The sequence below is a fragment of the Camellia sinensis genome, chromosome 6 (assembly GCF_055761805.1).
Source record: "Camellia sinensis isolate YWXY chromosome 6, ASM5576180v1, whole genome shotgun sequence".
NCBI lineage: Eukaryota > Viridiplantae > Streptophyta > Magnoliopsida > Ericales > Theaceae > Camellia > Camellia sinensis.
Genome location: NC_138966.1, coordinates 35,980,322 through 35,997,908, shown reverse-complemented (window position 1 = coordinate 35,997,908; position 17,587 = coordinate 35,980,322). Strand labels below are relative to the sequence as shown.

Below are 17,587 nucleotides of genomic sequence, written 5' to 3'. Positions count from 1 at the left end.
CTTAAACTTCACAACAGATAGGACAATTTTTACTTTAGTTCATTTAACTTTGTTTGGAGAGTATATTGCAATAGATCTTCTATACTTTTTGTTTCACCATCTTCTTATTTTTCTTATTGCTCACCATTATAACTCATTATAATAAAAATATTTTGATGGGTAAGAGTTTGAAATGATATTATATTGTTCTGAATTTCAAAATTCATTTTCCCTCAATAATGTGATTTTTTCTGTAAAGGGAAAAAAAAGTACAATTATTGTCGTGATAGAGGTATTTTGCAAAGTCTTGTTTTGTTATTGAAAGTATATGTTGCGGACACTTATTTGTATGACATGTATGTATATATGTATTGAACATAAGTTGATAGGAGAACAACACATATTTTGTAAATTTTTTCCTAACAAATATAATTATATTACTAAAGAGATACATGTTAGAAAATTAAAAGTATCCGATGGTAATATAGCATTACAGATTGAAAATGTATGAATACAATAACATATATAAAGTTACATTCATATATTTTTATATAGTTATAGACGTAGACATTGAGATATATATATATATATATATAAGATATCATAAAAATAATATATGAAATCTTTTGTAACAATATAATACAGGTAACAATGAGAAGTTAATTATTCATAATTAAATAGTTGGTTATAATGTAAATGTTTAGTATTACATTTTTGTGTGTATACACCATTTTTTAATTAGACTATTAAATTTACATAAAAAACTGAAAGGAATTTGTGAATAATTTGTGTAAAATTAGAGATTAGTTAAGAAAGATTTTAAAAAAAGAAAAAGAAAAAAGAAAGAGAAGTTTATAGTGTTTGGTTTGGTTTATTTTTTCAAACTTTTGTTTTGAATTTTTTGATTTTCATGTTTTTCTGTTTTTTTAATAACCCTTTTATTTTCTTTTTAGATTCACTTTTTTTAATACTTTTTTATTTTTTATTTTTTAATTTTAATTTTATTTTTTTGATTTAAATTCACTTAATCTAAATACACTTAGAAAATAATGTGTTGTGTATTCTTTTTTTTTTAAATATTTACATTAAATGATAATAAAAATAACAAAAATATATAATAATAATAATAATAAAATAGTACATGTTTGAATTTATAATTTTTTTATCAATATTTTATTTTTTAATTCTATTTAGATTATTAGATATTAAATTTTCATGTAAAAGTATAATTTCAATATAAAATATGAAGAAATTCTAGTATCTTTGAAAAATTTAAAAATCTCAGAAATATTGATTTGTGATTATATTTCAATTTTAAATAATGAATAACAATCTCAATTAAACTATTAAAGACAAATCGACACAACTATTTACCGTGGAAGAAACCATAATTGGAGTACTTCCAATTGTGATAAAAATCCATGGGCCAAAGTCACAAAATGATCCACTAAGAAGACAAAAAAGAATTACACAAGAGTGCCCTCAATTATCTAGCAAATCCATATCCAAATTGAACCGACACCTATATACCTTTTCCACCACCGTTTTTACCTCGGAATTGTCTTGCCCAACGTTGAATCCACAACACCGATGTCGAATCCACGACAACAAGCCACTTCAGAATCCACCAAATCTTCAAGCCCAAATTCCTCAGAATCTACTGAAAAACAACTCTCTCTTTTGTGAACGAAATAATAAGAATTACCCTTGATGTTTGATAATTTGTAATTCGTTGATCAATCAATCACCTTCTATACACTATGAAGACTCATATAAAATAGCCTTCAATAGAAAACTCTTTATTTTTTCTTTCTCTTTAAAATTCTAGATGACTTAAACCTTTCAAACAACAAATTGCGCACTTTTATAGTAAACTGAATCGCGAAGGTCGTTCGAACACACACTTCACCACTCGAGCGATGTGACTGAAGGCGATGCAAAACATATAGGTTGACTGCTCGAGTGCAAATTTCATCACTTGAGTGGTAAAACTTGCTTTTAAGAAGTTCAGGCTCTCTGCAAAAGTATTGGATGATGGTTTTCTCCGCTCGAGTGCACAAATGATTACTCGAGCAGTCAAATAATTTTGACAACATTTTTGTTTTTGTAGTCAGCAAAATGACAAATATGAAAGAATCAAGATCACAAACTCCACTGAATAGGCACAAATTTGGATTAGATTCGCATCTAAACATTCGCATCCTGATTGAAACATAAGAGCAGATAAAATTACAACTGAAAGGAATTTTGTTAAATGAGATTGTCAATTACAAAAACTTAACATCTTTAATCACCAAAACCGAGAAAATATATGAAAAATCAAAAATTTAAAAATAGATTTAAAAAATAAAACTGACAAATGTGATTCCTGTTTAGAATTTTGACATCATACATTGGTTATTAAAGCACCATGTAAAATATTATAGTTCATAAAATATAATTTAAATAAAAAGAAAGTGTATGAAGATACTTGTGAAATTTTGAGATGCAGTATAAATCTTTGTTTTAAAAATGAATGCATACAACTTTAAGATTCAACCAAAATTATCCACAATCATTTGATCCATGATGGGCAATTGTAAATATTGTGTATATCAATATAGAAACAAACACGGGAAATAAGAAAGAGTAACTATTTTTTGTTCTTTAATCATTCAATTTAAAAAATAGGAAGACGATTTTTTCTTTTTTGATAATAAGGAAGACAATTTATTTATATTTATATAGCACTTGAAAGCAGATATATTCAGTGTGTTTGGTTTAAGTTTTCTGAATTAAATTTTTTAAAAACTGAGTTTTTTGATTTTCGTGTTTTTTTGTTTTTAGTAAATATTTTTTAAATTTTAAATATTTTTTTTTACTTTTTTAGATGCACCTAACTTATATGTATCTAAAAAGTAAAAAATTTGTGAAAAAATATTTTTAAAAATTAATAAATACATAAAAATATAAAAAATGTACTGAATTCTCGTATTTTTTTTTTTATTTTTGGTATTTAGTGAATTTTTAAAAGGTTTTTTTCAATTTTTTTTTTACTTTTTAGGTATATTTATGTTAGGTATATCTAAAAATTAAAAAAATTGCTCAAAATATTAAAAAAATTCAGTAAAAACAAAAAAATACGGAAAATAAGAAAGTAGAATTTTTTGAAAAGTGTTTTTGAAAGTGGTAACCAAAAATAAAGAAATAATTGGTTTATATTAGACTCTTCATGACTTTTAAAAAATATAATAAATTTGAAAAGGTAAAATTGAGATTTAAAAACAAAAAAGTAAAAAACATTCACACTTTTAATAGTAGTAGATAATAGATATATGTAGGGGCGCGCGGTGCGATTCGGACCGTTTAGAGTAAAATTATAAATTGAATGATGGATTAGCAAATTGGCGGATCAGTAAATTGTGATTTGAGCGATTTTGGGCGAATTAACAGATTGAAAAATATTCTATCCAATTCTCATATATTTGCATAATATATAACACTAATTTACATAATATTTTTCATATATATATAAATAACATAAACTAATTTTACATAATATTTTTCATATATATAACTATTAATTTATAATAAATTTCATATCATAAATCTTTTTCACACTTATTTTTACTTTAATATTTTATTAGGAATTAAAAAATATATATATATATATATATATTTATATTAATTATAACAAATGTGGAACTGTTTCAAAAATAAATTATAAATTTTAAAATCTAATTTGTAATTAACGAATAAAGCTATACAGATCGGTACGATTTTAAAAGAATTGGATAATATTTTACACAGCCATACATATATATGTAAAACTGTTTTCCCCTATGTGACTCATCGCTCTATCTTTCTCTACCGTCAGCTCACTCTCGCGCTCGGCTATGGATCTCTCTCTCTCTCTCTCTCTCTCTCTCGATCTCAGCTTTTGTTTAATATTGGAAGGGCATTAATTTATTCTCCAATTGATTTTCTCCGTCTCGTCTCTGGTGATTCAGGTATCTTTCTGTTATTTATGTTTCTCCTTTTCTTGACTGTTTTTCATTTAATTAGCCGAGTTTGAATTGTTTGTGTGTAATTTATGATTAATTCATGATTAGAGCTTTTATTTTCAGTTTTAAATGGCTTTGTGTATGGATTATTATACTATGTTGATTGCTTGAGGATGTAGATGTAGATGTAGATGTAGATGTAGATGGTGGCAGTGGCTTTTGCCTAAGTGGAAATACTGCTAGGAGTTATTCTTACAACTTTTCCTTTTACACAAGACACCTCTTTCAGCTTTCAGCTTTATACTTTCTTAATTAATACCATATATAAATATGTGGAGACTGGAGTGGAGAGACATCCTTTTACACACAGAGAAAGAGAAGGAATAGATCTATATTTCCTGGAACATGGATTGCTCAGGTGTGTGGAACGGGAAGGGGAAAGTAGTATCTCACATACTCTAAATTGTGATATGACAGGAGTAGGCTTCTTTACACTATAAGAATTTAAGGTACTTCAGCCTAGAGAAATTTTTTTATCTTTTAAACATCCAATAAAATGCAGTTTTTTTTTTTAAAAAAAAAAATAAAATAAAAATAAATAATCATATAGTAATACATTTCTATGAGCATTATAACCTATGTTTGACGTTTTGTCATTTCAAAATTTCACACACCTTATATTTTAATTATTTATTTTTTAAGCTCATAAGGGAATTATAAGGAAATATATTGGGAAAAACCTATGGGATCGCTTTGGATTGTTAAGTTTATAGTTTTGGAACGAAAGTGTATCATGCTTTGGAACGTGAATTCCAAAATGTAATTCGCTAGGCTATCAATGTTTTCTAGTAACACTAGAATAGAACTGATGCAGGACAGTGCTGTAAGAGCTGTTCTGGGGCTGAAAGTGCTGAAATTTAAGAAAGAAAGAAAGGAGGAGAAGAAGATAGGTCTAGGAATCACTTCTAGAATCCCTTAGGCATCCAGGGTTTGATTGCCCCACCCACTGCCTATGCCTTGATTTTTTTTTTTTTTTTTTGGCATCCCCAATACATTAGTGCTATTAGTGGTCTTTTTTTTAGTGGTATGAATCATTGTTGATTGAATTAATAGCATTACATGACTTTATATAGAATTAAGAGACTTCCTATACCAACTAGAACAAAAAAAAGAAACTATTATAATAACTTTGACTTCTAAAACTAATGTAAGATCAAATATGAAACATAAATAAAACCTAATTAAATACCTTGACCTACAAGATGATCCATGGGTGACCCGTGTAACCCATGTCTAGAAATTATGAAATTACCAAAATACCCGAAATAATAATAATAATAATAATAATAATAATAATAATAATAATAATAGAACATGACTCATAAGCCTAAGACATAACTATTCACGGTCCCAAATGAGTTGCTCATCATCCAATGCATGCCAAATCCAACTTGGGCTTAGAGGCATCTCTTCCTCATCTCCTGTAGGCTGCTGCCACTTGCCTCCATCAAGAACCCTAACCCTCAATTGTTACTCCTTTCAATTTGTGTTGTCAATAGAATAGGAAATATTATTATCTTACTCTTTTAGTTATATTATTTGTCAACAGTTCTTGTTGCACCGGAAAATTGATTTTTATCGTGCCTAGTTTTAAAAATTATCAATTGTCTAGCTTTTGACTTAACATGCATTGCGAGAATTTTAACAATTAAAATTAAATAAATAAATAAATAAAATTATGACATTCTAATTTTTTATTGTCATATCATCAACAACCTGACAGTGCACTTTGACATGCTTCATCATCTCATGTAACTTGAAGTTTGCAGTAATCATGGGTTGATATCACAAAAAGAATCCTCATGGCTTTAAGTGGTAAACTTCATTTTTTTTATTTGAGCATTAACTGGATCATCACATGGCTGCATGAGCTGTAGCTTTGTACTGTCCCTTTGCATTCAACTTACACTTTTGTTTTGCTTTTTTATGGTTCATGTTACTAGGAGGGTTTAATGAGCCATTCGAGAGAGTTTTTTTTTTTTTTGTTTTTTGATTGGCACCGGGGTGTCTAGATCAAGGCCCTACCCGACCAATCCGCAAGGGTGCACAAGCCCTCGGCAAGGAGTTTCCCAAGCCATGCAAGAGAGTTTTGCACTCTCCAACATCTGTTTATGCAGAGTTGATGGTTATGCTGCTTGATGATTTCAACAAATCTTAGGGCTGATCTCTGAAACTTTGTTGGTAGCAACTCCTTTGATGCTTTGTAAACACCAAGGAGAAAGGACAAGAAGAAAGCTAGATGACTATAAGGAGAATGAAGAGAACTTGAATTTTAGTTCTGTATGAGAGAGCAGAATCTGGATCAGTGTGGCTTCAAATTAAGCTCGGTGAGCCAAATAGATTGGTTGGGTAAAGGAATATATGAGAGAGAGCTCTAACCCATCTCACTGTATCACTCCTCTTTCTAATTTGAACCTCTGAGCAATATTATTTCTTGTCATAGTTTGACCCTCCCAAATAGCTAAATGTAACCTTACCTGTAGATCTTGGATGTAGAAAACTCATTCGACAAATAATATCCTCTTCTCCCACTAGATTTAAACTCTGGTCTTGAACTCATTATTCTGTCCAAAAAGGAAACCAGATTACTTATTAAACTCTTCCATCACAGTCAGTCTAGATAAGTAATATGTGATATTGCTATTTGCAACTCTTAATGTAGTCTAACCCTATCGACCTCCTATTTACCTTGTTTCACAAGCGGAAATAATTATAATTCAAAATTTAAGTACATTGGTACCAGGGTGCATTAATGATGATTTATTAATCTGTGTCAATAAGCCAGCGGGTGGTAACATGAGAGAGAAATGCTTCTGCAATTGTTTGATAACACAAGGCTATGGAAATAAGTGAGTTGTTACTCTGTCTCACCGCTAGTTAAGATCCAAAGACATCTTTATCTTTGGAACTTAAAAGTTCATTGGTTTTCTTCCTTTTGAACAGCAGATCTGATGGCATATCTTTCACAAAATTTATCTTCATGTTATAAGAAGCAGGAATTTGGTAAAACAGTATTATGAATTCATGCCATCTAGTCAATCTTAACCATTCCTGTTTTGAAGTAGATAACACCACAAGGGCTGACATATTTAGGAGACACTGATGGAGACAGTGATACACAATTCTTATTTTCTTCTACCGTACTATCTATTTCAACATTTGCTTCACCCTTCCATTTTTATAGTTCCTCCAGTTGCGACTGAAAAATAAGGGGGCTGGGGGAAGAGGTGCATATGGAACCCTCTGATTTGTTAGCTTACGAGCTTTGGGAGAGACAGCGAAAATTAGTTTCCTAGTTTTTGGCTAGTGATGTGAATCTTTGAGATCAAAATGACAATTTTTTCAGCTGTTGATTTCACTTATCACAGTAAGGCCCATCTTCATTCTTCTAATCCTACTCTCTTTTCTTCTCCTCAGTTCATTCTTTCTGAGAAGGGGTCAGGGTTTTCTTGCTGCTAGTAGGGATTTGGTTTCAGAAAGGAGGGCTAGTTATGGAGATGGGAAGACAATGGTATGGATTGTCAAGAATAATATGCTTAAGCACGTGTACATATATAGGCACAGGTTTATCAAGAATAGTATGGTTAAGCACATGTGAGCTGCACTTAAATAATTGTGTTGTTAAACTACTAACTATGGAGTCCTATTCTTAATAAGCAACCTTTATGATTTTGCAGGTCATTTAACTTGGCAAATGCTTTGGAATCTCACACAAAGGACAAGCACAGTGCTGGAAAATAAATGGATTTAAAGAGAGAGCTTCTTATGAATCCTGATTGGAAAATCTACGCTTAGTCTATTAGGTACTTTTTTGTAACACTAAACTTTGCTGTCTAGTAACTTCTTATATTTGAAGCGTTAATGTCAATTTGGTATGAATATAATACGGTATAAGGTTTTGCCATTGGATTGTCCATTGATCATTGTACTCACTCTGTCTATTAATATGGCAATTCCCTCAGTAGTACTTGTTCACTATTTGCCAGTTTGAGAGAGGTGGAATATCTAGTGTGCTATATGCTCTACTAAGTTCACTTGGGCCAGTTGTTACGAGATTGCATTCTATGGATTAAGGTTGCAATCTTTTGATTACGACAATTTGTAGTTCACTAAACAATTTCCTATTTTTGGGGCAACGTTATGTATTTTTTCTTTGTAATATTTCTAAATCAAAAAAGTCATAACCACAAACATAATGGGCAAATTTATATTTGAACTACAAATTAAAAGGCATATTTAAGATTATAGTGTAATTTATCAATATATATATATATTTAAGATTATAGTGTAAAATTTAATATTAATATATGTTTTGTTGAAAGTTTTGTTGAGGGAGTAGTTGACATAATCAAGCGGGTGACGTTGAAAGCCAAACTGAGAATATGCTCCTCTTTTTTGTTTTGTTAAATAATTATTTATTTATTTTTGAGGACTTATATTTTTTAGTGTTTTGTATAAACACTTTTAAGAATGACTAATAGGTATTTGTTTTGTATGTATGGAAGCTTATAATTTGTTTGCACACGTATAAATTATATATATATACTAGTGTTCTACCCGTTGAATCCAATGGTTATGTTTGAAATTGTTTCATGTATATGTGGTTTTAATGTATAACATATTTCTCTGTAAATCACTTTTAAATTTAGAAGCCAAACATTATTAAATTAAGTTTGAAAATATTATATTAGCAAGTGAATCAATTTTATATTTTAAAATACAATCATAATATTGTATTTGGTAAGTAATTAAAAGTAATTTTTGACAATTTGATGTAATTAAAAGTGATGACATTAATTTTGTAAATTTAAATTCATTTTAATTTAAATTTGATATTAAATCTTGCCAAAGTTAAATAGATATATAAATGCCTTAATGGTTACAGCTTTCTTTGGTTACAACAAAAGTAAGTTTGAAACTCAATACAAATAAAGCCCTAAGCTTGTACAAAGTAATTACAACAATAACAAATAGAAGCTCTTGGCTCAAAGTCCTCCCAAGCTATGGCCTTGGCGGAGGCATATTATCAACACCTAAAAATGGTTTTCCACTTAGAGTGAGCCAAAACCCAGTAGAGATACTCTAACACAGTGTATGAATCTTAACAAAGTTATAAGGTGAATGCATATGCAATGCTCGTGTCAAAATATTTTACATCTCTTTCCAAAACCATGCAATGTCTGATTATATCACAATTCATGAAAACCACTTTCTTTACAATAGAAAACAGGGCAGTGGATACTACTCTGGGAATCTCTAGGTACGTGTTTGCAAGTAGGCTATACAAGCACTACCAATTGCTATTTGTACTGATATTAACCGGAAGGCTCGGCACCTAGCCGTGCAGGTTTCTAGACTTTCACCAAGGATACACAGGCCAACAATAATACCACAATCACACCCCCTACCCAGATTCACCAGAGTATTCATCCATTTTTCTCAAAAAAAATATACATTTCTAATGTGTTAAGTATGCACAATGCTCAATGCAAATATATGAGAAATTAGTTTCAATTCTCTTAATTTTCATGCAATTTCTATAACAATCATAACTACCCTCCACCGATAGCCCAAAACAGATATCTCTAAACAGATAGATAATTTTCAATAAATATAAACTTTCTAAAATTTCAAGATGGGAGTGATAATGTATATTCAACTCCACCATCTTCATCATCATCATTCTAATTTCATAAAACCCAACATAATTTTCATTTCCTCCTTACAAAATCAAGTATTCACATTTCAGGGCAAAATCCCCTTTTCTTTACAAATTAATTCCAAGGATAAAAATTCACCATTTTATCACAACTCAACCACATTTACAAACCCACAATCATTTCTAAGCAAACATTTTGAAAACCCCTCTTTTGATTTCAAAACTAAAACCTTGGGTTTATCCAAAAATTCCAAATCACAATATTATTTAGAAAAGCAAATAACTAAGTTAAAAACCATACGAAAGTGTGGAGAAATCCCTACCTCAAAGCTAGAAGGTAAGGAAGAGAGTGGAGAAACCTCGACGAAGCCGAAAACCAACTTCCAATTCAAATGAAGCTCTAGGTGAGCTTTACCTTTTTATCAAAGGGACTAGAGTGTAGAGGTAAATAGATTGAAAATATTTGGAGGTTGAAGATGAGTTTTAGAGAGAAAAGGTCTAGATTTAGGGTTTTTGAAATGTTTAGAGAGAGAGAGAGATATGAAAAAGTGACTCAAAAAGTAGCTGTTGCGAATTGATATACGCGCAGACCGCTCGAGCGACCAAAACACTGCTCGAGCAACCAGACACAATAAGTGAGTTCGCTTGAGCGAACAAAGTGACTGCTCGAGCAAAAAACACCGCCTCCTAGTACTTTTGCAGAGAGTTTGCAAACACCGCTCAAGCACAAGAATGACTGCTCGAGGCAAGACCGCTAGAGCACAAGAAACACCACTCGAGCAGAAAAAAAAAAAAACACCCTCCCAGTACTTTTGCAGACCTGCAAATATATTGGAAGTTCTCAAGGACCGCTCGAGTGACCAAAAGACGGCTCGAGCGAACTGACCAAAATCTGGGCAACAATTCTATTGAGAAACAAATTCCCGACCTATTCCAAATGCAACAAAGACATCTAAACAACCAAGCTCAATCAAATAAGATGAATAAGGATATGAACAACCAAATAAGACAAGGAATCCCGGATCCAAAACAATAAACAGGTTGGGTCTAAACCAGAATCGTTATACATTATGATATTTTGCAAAGTTCAACTATCATAATATAAGGAGTTTCTTGGAACAAATAATCAAAATCTTATCCAAAAAAGAAAAAAAAAAAAAAAAACCAATAAGAATAAGAAATTTATGTATAAGAACAGTCTACAAAACAAATTAGAGCATACTATTGATTAGAGCAAGATGAATAGATGCAAAGTTAATAGAGATGTAACAGTTTAATTAATTAATGTAAAAATGAAGAGAAGCAATAGTTTAATTAATGTAAAGATGAAAAATCACAAAACAATCACACATGGAGAATCAAATATTGCAAAAGAAGACAAAAAGAAAGAGAATAAATAAACTTGAGAGGTTGTTGGGAAAACAAAATGACATAGAATAGAGAAAATAGAAGACATATTACTTGGAGAGGACATATGGTAGATTGTTACATGGACACATGGCAACATTTGAAAGGCATAGCTTTCATTATATATCATGCGATACATGGATGAACATTCTTCACAAATATTACTCTTTACAGTTATTACTTTATTTGTCTATTATTATCGCATGTAACATTTGAATATATATGTGAAAATAGGTTGATATATCTATTATAGATTTAAATTAATTTATTAATTTTATATTATTTTTCATTAAAAATACCGTTAGGTGCTTGCAATTGATTTCTTTGTAGCAAATGTATATACAATTTTTATAACAAATAATAATTTGCAAATAATTGTTTTTATAATAAGGATATTCTTCTAGCATTTTTTTGAAATTTCATTGAAGACTGTTTGCAACGGTACCAAGATGGTTGCCAAAACGCTATGTTACAACTTATATGGACTCTTCAAAATAAATCAATATTTGTGTCGAACACTCAATACTCGGACAAGGGCATAGGTATGTATAGGATATGTGTCGGCTACTTTTTAACAGACACTTCTTATATAATTGTATATAACACTGTTATTATATGTACATATTGTTGAATAATTGCTATAAATGCCTTCTTGACACTGTATGTTACATGTGAGACAATTTTATCTCACATATTTGATTAAAAATATAAAAATATGGCATTTTTTTTTGTTGAGTCCATGTACCCTTAAATTTATGGTTTGATGAGTTCGACCTCTAGATACATACCTGCACCTGACACGCATACCCAAGTCCATGTAACAAAACATAAATGTTAATAAGTTTTTTATTTTTTGTGATCACAAAACAACAAACGCCATAAGTAGGTTAGGCGGTTGCAAATAATTTGTGACTGTCGCTTTGCCGTAGCAAATGGTATTTGCCACCCCACATTCGCGTCCCCTATTTTCCGACACATGGTGGTCACAAAAGGTCTTTTGTGATCACATTTCTATTATTTGTGTCAGCTCGTGGTGGTCGCAAAAAATTTTTTTTTTAGTAGTGTGACATGAATCAAAATATGTATATATATATATATGTCTATCTTTACACCAAGATGAGAGTCCCACATTCTCATTCTAACTGGTGTGCCAAATTTGCCATTTCTGAATTAAGAGCTTTATAAGGAGATATCACATTACCTGGGCCTTAATGACTACAAAATTTCTTAAACTTAATGGATGATCGATTTTATTAGCTCCAAGTTCACTTAAATACAATTTTTATTTTTTCTTGCTAATAGCCATTTTATCGAAGGTTTTGAATTTGAGCATAAAATAAATATTGACATGCACAAGGGATGGTTTGATAAGCTGATCCACAGGATTAGTTTTCCAAGTATAAATAATGTTAATTATGCATGTATACACTGCCTACAATGAAATTGTTGGAGAGTGATATCCAATGATTGTGTTACCAACCAACCAAACAAAGCCTTAAGTCTCATCAGATGGGGTCGGTTATATGAATCATTCTTACCATTTGACTCTATCAAAAGTCATTTGGTTAGTCAAATTAAGAAGATTCATATCTCTATTTACTATATTAGCCCACGTTAATTTGGGTTTCTTCCTTCCCCTAACACTTCCTATATCCAGTGATTGTGTTCTCATTTAAAAGGCACTTGTGCATACATCATTGATATGCTTGCCAATATGTTTGGGTGAGCTTGATCATTGATATGCTTGTTAATATGTTTGGGTAATCTTGAGCGTGAGACTAGGATTAATACAACAATATCACATCCATTGTATGCTCAATTAGTCACACTGGTTAATTGAAAACGTAGAGAATATGTACTCAAACATGCAACATATTGGCAACACATATTTATCTAGTGTGTAAGTGCCTATGAACAACAGTCACTGAATGCATGGGAGTTGATATGGTATGTTACAAATTTATAGTAAATCGAGAAACAACGGAATTCCTATCAATAGAATCCAGAAGTCCCCTCCAACGAAAATGTGTAGTTTAAAGTTAGCTATTCTGTGGAGCTATTAATTACCATTGCCAATTCTATTCTTCCTTTAGTGCTAACTATGGTTCTCTGTTCTCATACTATGCATAGTAAACTTTGTCTAGACTATGGCCACTTCATTCTAACCAACCCTTGGGGATCAATTATGTCATCAAGGAAGCTTTGCATGATGATCATTCTTGAGAAAGTTTTCATGTTATGTGAAGCTGTCTTTTAATTATGAAAAGAATGGGCTCTTTTGTGCTGCAAGAATTTTCCGGCGATCATCACTTTTGTCCTGACACAATTCTCATCTTTGAATAGGTGTCTTCACAATGGGGGTTTGTAATCAGTCTAAATTAATCAAAGCATGATTAAGGTACGGTCCACGACTCTCAGATCTTTCTTTTATTTTCTGGTATTTGATTTTCATTGGGTGGTTAGTTTGGATCTGGAAAGATATCTATAAAATCTTAAATTAGTTTGTTTTGGACTTATAGAGAACCCAGCTTGTACTGTGCTGTGAGTTTTGTTGAAGTCATCATAGGCTTTGATAGAATGGATTTTTACATGATAACTCTAGTTTGACATCTGACTTAAAATAATTTAAGTTCTGTGAGAGAGCAATTGTAGCTAACTTCTTGGTATCTAACAAAAGTTCCAATAAGAGGATTCTAGGTATAACTTTGAAGAAGTTGATGAAAGGTTGTGTAAATTTGGCCAGTACTGGACGAGGCAAGGCCAAAAACATAATATTTGGGTTTATGAAATTCATTAATTGAATTCTAACAGCACTCAGATGTGCAAAAACACCAAAAAGAAATATATTTAGCCAACCGTAAAATGTCCATAATGTAAATGAAACACTTCCACATCATTGTCTTTGCATTGCAATCTTTGAAGGAAGTTGTGCAAGATGAAAGGAAATGTCCATAATGGTATTGTACATTACAAAATTATAGTAAATCTAGAAAGAAGGGTATTCCTGTTGCTGGAATCCATTTGTCTCCCTCAATGAAATTTCTGAGCGTAAAATTAGTTGCTTCAATGGAGCTATTAATTACCTTTTCCCATGGTACTCTTCCTCCAGTATTGGCTCCGGGTCCTTCGTTCTTGTACTCTGCATAATAAACTCTGTCTGGACTACGACCATTCCATTCCAGCCAACCCTTGGGGTCAATTATATCGTCAAGGTAGGTTTGCATGATGATTGTTCTTGAGAGATTCCCCCATGGCCTACCTAAAAATGTTTTAAATTTGAAATTTTCTTGGCGTAGGTCATCTGCAGCTTTTATAGTGCAGTTTTGCATAATTGTACCAGTTTTTTCATCTTGTTCTCTTTTTTGTGCTGTTATTGTGTTTGTCTGCAAGTTAAGAGGCTTCTTTGCGTAGATTATAGAATTTTGAAAGAATACAGCAGCATTCCCAAATATAAAATCTACTGTGCCATAAATTTCGCATTCTCTGAAAAATTGTTTTCCTTTTACAGTGTACAGGGTATCTTGATACCCTTGAAAACGGCATCTGAAGAATGCTGAATTTTCTGCTGAATTTCTTAATGCTACTGCTTGGTTCATGTATGGTCCAGCTGTGTTCTCAAAGGTAATATCTTGTGCAACAAAGCCTTCACCCTCTATCCCTATAAATGAAGGAAAGAAAAAAGAATGTCAGTCTAATGTTGGGACTGGCATAAATTTTAATTCAATCTACTAATTTAATTTATTTCTCTTCAATCAAAATTTCAAACTTAAAAGGATTTCTGATGCCTAGATTTAGAATTCATAACCTAAGTCAAAATCCAAGTATCCAAATTCAACTCTAAAGATCAATTAGTTGACTGACCTGCTGTTGCTGTATAATAGGTTTTGAAACCTCCACCATGGCTCTTGTTGCCTGATATCACCGTCTTGTTCATGCCATCCCCAACAAATGTTATATTTGTTTTTTGTTCTCCAACGAAAATGTTCTCTCTATAGAAGCCTTCTTTGATTTTTATGTAGTATCTACGTTTACTGTAGTTAGGGGCTGCAAGAATGGCATCTGCGATTCTTGTGAAATTCCCTGATCCATCATGTGCAACTGTAGTGTCAATGGGCATGGACTTCCCTAGTGAACTCCACCAGAGAGTGATCAACACAGTGAGTGCCAACATTGTTTTTCTCTTTAGTAAAAGGGTTTTATGTGTTTGTTTCAGAGAAGTTTATCAAAAGTGTTTCTATGGTGTGAAAGGCTCGTGTAACATAAAGGAGTGAATAGCTTGTAAAGAATGAGTAGTATTTATAAGCAAAACTTGCTGTTGAGTTCCTAACAAGGAGTATTTTTCTAGGTCCAACTGAGATTGAGTTGCACACGTTAAGGGTAACATTCTTGTCTCATTTGATCTAACTCATTACTACAATATAACTAGTAGAGAACTCTAATAAATAGAACAGTTGGCAGCTTTGTATCAATATAGTTATTAGGAAACTCTAGTGGTTTGGTTACTTGGCAATTTTTGTCTAGCTAGCTGAAACAAACTCTTAGATTGGGATGTGTCACATTATCATAATTATTGTATTTTTTTTATGTGTTGAGAAAATAGTATACAAACATAATTTTTATACAAAAAAAAAGTACATATACATAATGGGGAAATATAAAATAAAAAAAAAGGGAAATATCAAAATAATTGCAAATTCATAAAAGTAGAACATTATTTGCACAATTCAATGCACAAATCACTTTTACTTTCATGAGTTTGCAATTATTTTTTCAACTTCCCACTTTTTTGACATTCCCGGTAGTAGTACTTTTGAAATTATGAGCAGAATGGTGGGTCGTTTTGATTTAAAATGAAAGCACCACAAAAGGCCATATCTTTTTTTGTGTTAAAATTTTACACAAAAATTATGCTTGTATGACATTATTCTAATTTTATAGTAGTCGCAAATCCCCTGACTCCATTCAATTCGAGATGATGTGCTCCATTGAGCTATGATGTGATGATTTTGGCATCACTTAATCTTCTCTACAAACATGATCTGACGTGTTGTTATTTCTTCACTCTTTATTTCTTTCTTTTGTTTTTTTAAACATTTTCTTGTTAATTTTTATTTTTGGGAGGGGGTTTGCACTCTGAGTCTTATTCTTTATTTCTTTCTCTTCTTGATTTTTATTGCTCACTTAGTAGGCTTTGTTCCAAATTAGGCCTAATTTCCCTTGACAATTTGCTGGGCAATGTCACTCCTAGCTGAACTTGTGGGCTGCCATTATCCAAAACTGAACTTGTGGCCAAATGCATAGCCTGTATACTTCGGGCCACCTATTTTTTAGGAAAATGGCAAAGGGTGTCCATCACAACTCATCAATAGTCTAATAGGAACCAACACTATTGAAGAGTGTTTGTATAATAAATAATCGATTCTGGGAAAGAATGGCAAGATAGTCATGAGCTATTGGTTGTTTAGAAGAATTTGACAAATTGATTGAACAATGGCTTTAAAAGAGAGTAAGAGAGTTCTATCCAAATGCAAGAAACATCAAAAGCTGAAGCCATTCACTTTGATTTGATATATTAATTTTGATCTCTTCTAAGAAGAAAAATACAACTTTGACACTATGATTTGGAGCCATTTCTATTGTTATGGGGTTTAAATAGTCAATTCACAAGTTTGTGTAATACAAGCAATGCCCATTTCCACCTTGTTAATATTCTTGGAAATATTTATTGTTTTTGTTCCATGTTAACTTTTCCTAGTTTTGGATGAGTGTATCTTATCTTTGATTTTCTTTCAGATCAAAATTTCTGTATGATTTTTGTGGTCCCCTCTCCCTTGGAATTGGAAGCAATCAAATTTCCAAGGAGAGTAGCTGTTCCCCTAATGCTGAACTTGCCCTACTTATATGAACAAAGGGATAGGAGTGACATATAAGCAAATAATGCTCTTGGAGTCGTGCTTGGTGCGAACAATATAGACATGGATAATGATGTACAAAATTGACCTTAAAACTCTTTTATTGTGAAATATCTTTATAGGATATATGTAAATAGTGAAGAATATGCTTTGAAACATTTGATGCGTCTATTTAAAGAATATAAAACTCTACTATGGGATTTTTTTTATTTTTTGACAAAGATAGTGTTAATATAGTTTGATTACTACTAAACGAGTTTATCGCTACTCTATCAATTTCAACCCCTACCTCCCCTTCACAACACCTTAATGTGTAGCTGTTAGACCATTGGGTCAAACCCCAAAGTCTTATGGGATTATATATTTATAACCAAGATATATATATATGCATTGAAGTAGGCAATCCTGTTTTCCTCCTTTCATATTAGTTTTGTTTAATTATTTGAAGCTATTATTGTGGGATCCACTTTTTGAGAAATATGAGTTGAATAAATAATACAACTTTTTTTTAGTGGAATATCTTTTATAGATATGTTGATACGTTATATATATATATATATATTAAATTGCAAGATATGACATTGTCG

At 31.4% G+C, this 17,587-nt stretch overlaps 1 long non-coding RNA gene across 4 annotated transcripts; it reads left to right on the top strand.

Annotated features, from left to right (window-relative positions):
* The first annotated feature begins 3,790 nt into the window (after positions 1–3,790).
* Positions 3,791–17,207, top strand: LOC145792622 (uncharacterized). 4 transcript variants are annotated; one of them, XR_014332214.1, is made up of 7 exons: positions 3,803–3,968; positions 5,746–5,837; positions 7,440–7,533; positions 7,700–7,825; positions 13,432–13,486; positions 14,597–14,709; positions 16,882–17,207. It is a non-coding gene; the product is annotated as an uncharacterized LOC145792622 (long non-coding RNA). The 4 variants fall into 4 exon arrangements; XR_014332212.1 differs by lacking the exon at positions 5,746–5,837 and having other exon boundaries at positions 3,801–3,968; XR_014332215.1 differs by lacking the exon at positions 5,746–5,837 and having other exon boundaries at positions 7,440–7,616.
* Positions 17,208–17,587: the final 380 nt, after the last annotated feature.